The sequence below is a fragment of the Ranitomeya imitator genome, chromosome 4 (genome assembly GCF_032444005.1).
Source record: "Ranitomeya imitator isolate aRanImi1 chromosome 4, aRanImi1.pri, whole genome shotgun sequence".
Classification (NCBI taxonomy): domain Eukaryota; kingdom Metazoa; phylum Chordata; class Amphibia; order Anura; family Dendrobatidae; genus Ranitomeya; species Ranitomeya imitator.
This window is the reverse complement of record NC_091285.1, coordinates 342,566,501-342,573,464: the sequence shown is the minus strand read 5'-3', so window position 1 is coordinate 342,573,464 and position 6,964 is coordinate 342,566,501.

The following is a 6,964-nucleotide window of genomic DNA, read 5'->3' as shown; positions in this document are numbered from 1 at the left end:
ATTCTGCTGCTCCTGAATCCGCGCCATAGTGTGGATAAGCCTTTCTATTCCGGCTTCCAGATCCTCCTTGTTCACACTGACGTCAGCTGTGGGTCAAAAAACATAACATTAATAACACAGTAGTCTCCCGATGTGTCTTTGCTTCTGTGAAGGAAAAAAACAAAACTGTCAGCATATATGGCAATACTGACTGCGGGGGGGTGGGGGGGTGGGGGTGTTGGGGGTGAAAGAGGGGGCCTGCAACCAAATCAAAATCACTTTATTGTGGGAACCTAGTAGGATGTTGAGGCACGGAGGGCACTTCGGGATCAGAGTCCGTGTCGAATGCCTCGTGCTGTCGGCGGCGGCGCTGTTTCTTTGCCTCTGTGAAGGTTAAAAAAAAAAAAGGTCTGTCAGCATATATGGCAACACTGGCTGCCGGGGGAGGGGGGGAGGGGGGGGAAGAGGGGACCTGCAACCAAATCCAAATCACATTATTGTGGGAACCTACTAGGATCTGGAGGAGTTGAACCTGAGGGCTCTGGGACATCAGAGGCGGTGTGTGATGCCTCGTGGCGGCGGCCCTGTGTCTTTGCCTCTGTGAAGGAAAAAAAATAAAAAAGGTCTGTTAGCATATATGGCAACACTGGCTGCCGGGGGAGGGGGGGGGAAAGGGGACCTGCAACCAAATCCAAATCACATTATTGTGGGAACCTACTAGGATCTGGAGGAGTTGACCCGGAGGGCTCTGGGACATCAGAGGCGGTGTGTGATGCCTCGTGGCGGCGGCGCTGTGTCTTTGCCTCTGTGAAGAAAAAAAATTAAAAAAAAATAGGTCTGTTAGCATATATGGCAACACTGGCTGCCGGGGGAGGGGGGGGGAGGTGGACCTGCAACCAAATCCAAATCACATTATTGTGGGAACCTACTAGGATCAGTTGTCGTTGACCCGGAGGGCACTGGGACAGTTGACCCGGAGGGCACAGATCCAGAAGAGGCTGTGCGGGATGCCTCGTGGCGGCGGCGCTGTCTCTTTGCCTCTGTGAAGGAAAAAAAAAAGTTCGGTCAGCAGTTAGCTGTGCCACATAGTACTTTTCACCGTTCATACTGCCCCATAGCTGTGGCACATAGTGGCTCTGCAACGTTCAAACTGTCCCATAGCTGTGCCACATAGTACTTTTCACCGTTCATACTGCCCCATAGCTGTGGCACATAGTGGCTCTGCAACGTTCAAACTGTCCCATAGCTGTGCCACATAGTGGCTCTGCAACGTTCAAACTGCCCCATAGCTGTGGCACATAGTGGCTCTGCAACGTTCAAACTGTCCCATAGCTGTGCCACATAGTGGCTCTGCAACGTTCAAACTGTCCCATAGCTGTGGCACATAGTGGGGTCCCTGATCGCAGGAGCGTGTCACACACTGCGATATCGTAACTATATCGCTCGAACGTCACAAATCGTGCCGTCGTAGCGATCAAAATCGTCACTCGGCCCGCCTCCACGCAGTAGAAACTTGCTGTGAGGTAAAAATTCAAAAATCACACCAAAATGGTGGGCGGAGTGTGTCACAGTACGGCACGTTTCTGATTGGTCGCTCGCAGCAGGCGGCAACCAATCAGACACTGGACACTGTTGACGTCACTTATCTCCGGACATTAGCTCCGGACATTAGCTCCGGACATTAGCTCCGGACAAAGCCACGGAAGTTGGCACAAATTGCAGGAAGTAGTATTCTAGGCAATTATATATTAGACTAGATGGCAGCCCGATTCTAAAGAATCGGGAGTCTAGAATCCATATATACTTTATTTATTCAAATGTAAGAATAATACAATTAATAAATAATAGTAAGAAAGAACAAAAAATGGCTGCACTCACCAGCTCTTGACAATTCTTGTTATTTAAGGTACAGTTACACAGGATCCATGAACATGCTTATGAGGGGAGGGATGAAAGACATCAGACGACAACTTTGCGTGTTGTGGCAAATGCCACAACAACGGTTCTTTGCTTAAGAACAATAATGTAAATAATAAATAATATGTATCAATAACTATGTATATTGGTATGTTCTATGACATTTTAAAATATTTCATTATTATGTGGAAAGGCTCTTAGTACCCATACTGGCGCATACTTGTGTGCCCATCAGGTATTTTCACAGTAATTTTACATCTGATGGGTTGGTATGAAACGTTTTTAATCATCTCTTGGGCTTAGCTAAGCCTTCATTTTAAATAATTCTAATAGGTACAACAGAAATAAAAGCCTTTTTGTGTACCCAAATGGTTTGTGTTTATTTTTACAGAAGTGTGAAATTTAAGAAATCAACGTTCATAGTACACCGATGGGCTAATATAAGCATGCCCATCAACCACATCACGGTAGCCTTTGAACTGATGGGTCCTAACTAACTGATTCCTATTTCTTAATACTCAGACCTCTTTCACATCTGCATGTTTCTGATATTTGCAGAAGTAATGTTAAAAACAATACAACTTCCACACTTGGCACCAAAGAACTGACCTACAACACACTTTCAGCAAGTGCCATGCAATGTAGATGAAGCTTGGAGTTAACTTGCAGTAAATGCAGCAAACGCGGCTTCGGCAATTGCATTAAATGCAGCCACAACAAAAACACTGGTAAGTGGAGATTTTGTGGCGAAAACAGCAGAAACCACATGTGCCGCACCTGCCGCAAGTGAAGTACAAATTCCGTATACATTGCATGCAACTTACAGCAAGAGTGGCGTGGGTCAGCCCTTAGGCAGGAAGTGCAGAAATAGCCTTTTTTCCACCATAAATTCTCCAAATAGCAGAAAAATGTTGATGTGAAAGCAAAATCTCTATTCTTTCCCTATCTATCTAAAAATGTACCTATCTATATATCTATTTCTATGTACAGAACACACCTGAAGATAGAGATGTGTGTGAACAGCCATCCCACCCGTCTCTTACCTGTTCACAAAAACCTCACCCTTTTTAAAAACAAAATGAAATCTCTCAGCAGCTATACTGCTGGAGCTTCAAATACAGGTTCCTATCACCAAATACAGGCATTTGAATGATACACATCTTACATCTTGTACTTAATGTGTGTTCTACCTACCTATAAAAATATGCATTGATATATCATATTTCTAAATTTATGTAGATATGATATAGAGTTATTAACCCTATATGCTAATGAGTACGTATGTTATATACGTATTTCCTACATAAGTACTTAAAATCTATATGTCTATGGCTACACTAATTTTTTTTTATTTTTTATTTTTTTCCTTATCTCTACACATAGAATTTGCCTATTGCTGTCTGTTATTAGAAAAACTGAATAATGAAAAAAAAGAAAATTAAGTTTAAACTAAAATATTTTTGTACACAATATTACGTGTGAAGACTTTAGTACTATCAGCCAATAATTGTCCTTGAAGTGGTGTATTAACCACTTTAACCCTCACATTGCAACATTGCTTCACCCTGGAAAAAGCAACATACAATTGACCATGGGCAAAAGCAGGTTCTGGTAGATAAATGCCAACTCGATGGAGGGTCTGGCCTTGAGATTTATTTATGGTCATTGCAAATGCGGGCTTGATGGGAAATTGTCTCCGTCTTAATTTAAAAGGTAATCCAGTCTCTGATGGACACAAATCAATTCGTGGAATGAATACCACATTTCCTGCTGCTGACCCACTAATTACTTTAGCCAGTATGATATTGGCATGTAAGGCAGTGACAATGAGCCGCGTACCATTGCAGAGACCTTTGTTCGTGTTCACATTACGTAATAACATGACAATGGTGCCAATTTTAAGTTTCAGCCGATGTGAAGGCATACCAGTTGGTGTTAGTGAATTCAAAAACTCAAGTGGGTATTGATCGAGGTCATCAGCTTCATCTGGATCGATGGAATCATCACTGATATATTCAGTATAGTCACCTATCAATAAATCCATGACTTGGGAATTGACTTTCTCAACGTCCTCATTTTTTGGACATAAAATAGCATGAGATGCAGCTGTATTTATACTTTCGGTGTCATTCACATCAATACAAAGATTATCTCCAAAAATTTCAATTATTAAAGAGCCAGTACATACCATGTCTGGAGGAATTTCAATTACATCATCTCCAAGGTTATGTTCATTAGATAGTTCACCATTTCCCAGTTGAAGCAACCAACTGCTGTAGTGAGGATCAATGGAGCGCATGTTGTTAATAAGTGGCAGGCGAGTAAAATGTTGCCAGTGTTGTGAATATTTTATACAGCTCTCTACAACATCAGTTCTTGTCACATGAGGGATGACAGGAAGACATTGTCTAAAGTCGCCTCCAAAAACAATCACTTTACCTCCAAACGGTGTTTTTTCTTTGTGAGCTACATTTGTTGTCATGACATCACGTAAAACTCTATCAATGACATGCAATGCATATTTGGATAGCATTGTGCACTCATCAATAATAAAAAGTTTAGTGCTGTGCAAATCTTTTGCTGCATCGGTATCATTCTTAATCCTGGAAACAGATGTTTCATTCACAGGAATTGGAATCCCATAAAGAGAATGAATGGTTCATCCACCTTGTAGCAAGTTGGCGGCAATTCCAGTAATGGCAGCAGGTGACACAATGTCTCCTTGTCCTCTTAGCTGGTGTAGGAGTAGATGATATAGGTACGTTTTTCCGCTGCCACCAGGACCATCAAGGAAAAAACACTTTGCTGTAGAATTAGTGTCTTCTAAAGCTTGAGTGATAGCATCAAAAGCAAAAAGTTGGTCCTCATTTAGAGTAGCTTTCATTTCAGCAGCTGCTGATAACTCATAATCTTTATCATACTGTGGGAGGAGGTGTTGTTTCTTGACTGGCCGTGGCAAATTAAAATCAATATAAGTTTTGCCATGAGCTTTAAGAACATGTTGGACATCTGTCATAGCATAGCCTTCACAATTGACACACTCCAGAGTGTCGGAGTGGTATGCATGGCAGTAGTCTTCTACAAAGTGTTCCTTAAATTCATCCCATAAGTCCCGAGGTTTAGCTGGAGGACCAAAAATACAAATGTAGGCAAACATGTCACGTAGCTCTGCTGGCATGTTGAGAATACTGGCATCAAGTAATGTATTTCTCCACAGACTATCATCAAATAGTAAGCCAAGAGCTAATGCCGCATCTTTGAAGGTTTCATGTGTGACTCCGTGTACAGTTTTTATGCTGTCAAAACTGGTTGCACCTTTGACATGTAACAATAACAATCTTAAATAGTAGCGTTCTTGGTCTTTCACACTGACAGTATACATTCGTCCAATCACAGAACCACCTGCTCGCTTTCTAACTTCCCAAGAACCTTCTTTCCAAACATAGTTTTCGGGAATTTCACGGTATAAATAAATATGAGCATGATGGTCGTTCTGATTAAGCTTGAAGTAGGCCATAAGTGTAGAATTTTGATGGAGCTTTTGTTTGATGTTTCCAATAGAGTCATCCTCATGAAAATAGAGTGGCTGAGAATGCGGTAGATGTACAGCAAGGCGAATGATGCTATGAGATTGTTTATGCATTGGATATGAGAATATTCGCCAAGCTGCCTCTGGTGCACTGACATATCTTGAATCCATGAATTGGTGTGTTTCATCATGTTGGATGTTAGTCTGGCAGATTTCAAGATTGGCTTTATCATGTCCTTTGTAGACGTATTTAAATAAATATTTCACAGCCTGAATGGAACCACAAACTTCGACATTTATATGGCACTTGTATTTTAATAGCAGGAACGGATTATATGGAACCACCCACGAATTATCAATCATGTTAGAATGGTGTTGAAAAGATGGGCCAAAGTGTCTGCGGTAAGTAGGATAGGCGTCCTTAGCTATGATGGTTCTTGGTTGCAAATCTTTAGGGAAACCTTTTGTACACTTCCCCAGATCCATACAGGGAGAATTTGGGTTGTGTTCTCCACACGGACCATGAATCATATGTTGGAGAACAATTTTATGGAGCTGAGGGTAGTGGGTAGGATTGGGAATTTCAGCCAACACTGTATTGTCTATGTCCTCCTCAGTCCTTAATTTGGAGTTGCTGTCCAGAATAATCAAAATGTGAGCGTGTGGAAGGCCACGTTTTTGAAATTCAATTACATGAACCATAGCGCAAACTTTCCCAAATAATCCATTGTTAATGTCTTTTAAGAGTGCTTCCAGTTTTATTTTGAAAACACGTGCCACCAAATCAGGTCTATGTTCCACACGCTGCCAAGGTTCCAAATTCTCAGTAATCTCATTCCATTTCGGATTACAGGTCATGGTGATGAATAGATCAGGACGACCATATTTAGTCACAATAGCCATGGCATGCTGGTACCGCTGCTGCATATTCCTGGGACTGCCTTCAAACGAAGATGGTAAAATGACCGTTTTTCCAATGGGGATGCCCTTCTCAATGGATTTTTTCTGGAGATGTTCCTGGAGTACACAATAATCCTCTACTTTCAAATCCTTTTGGTGTTGACGGATATAATTTAGGCGATTTGCCTCGATTTTCACATAAGCATCCACTAAGTACTGCTGAGTGAGTTTGCCACCATTCAGGAGTGGACTAAACTGATTACGGACAGACAGCACATAGCAGTAATATTGCAGTTGTGTAACTCTGCGTGGACTTTGCCCTTGTTGCTTGAGGTCATCATGCCAGCCCTGGTCTCCATAAGGGAAAAATAAAGGATAGAGTAAAGCATCTAAATTACTGTGTAGAATGCTGACCTGTTGTGTTCTTGGCGCCAAAGGATTTTTGGGGTCCGGTTGTAAATGTATTAAAATATCACGATTAAATGGTGGCTCTCCATTGTCATTTTCAAATACGACAGCAACTTCATTGACAGTTGGATTATTATATCGGCGAGGGTCTTGATTCCGATCTTGTTTAAGGGCCATGATGATATTTGGCATGAGAGTGCCATTAGCTTCAGCTTTAAGATGTTCTTCATG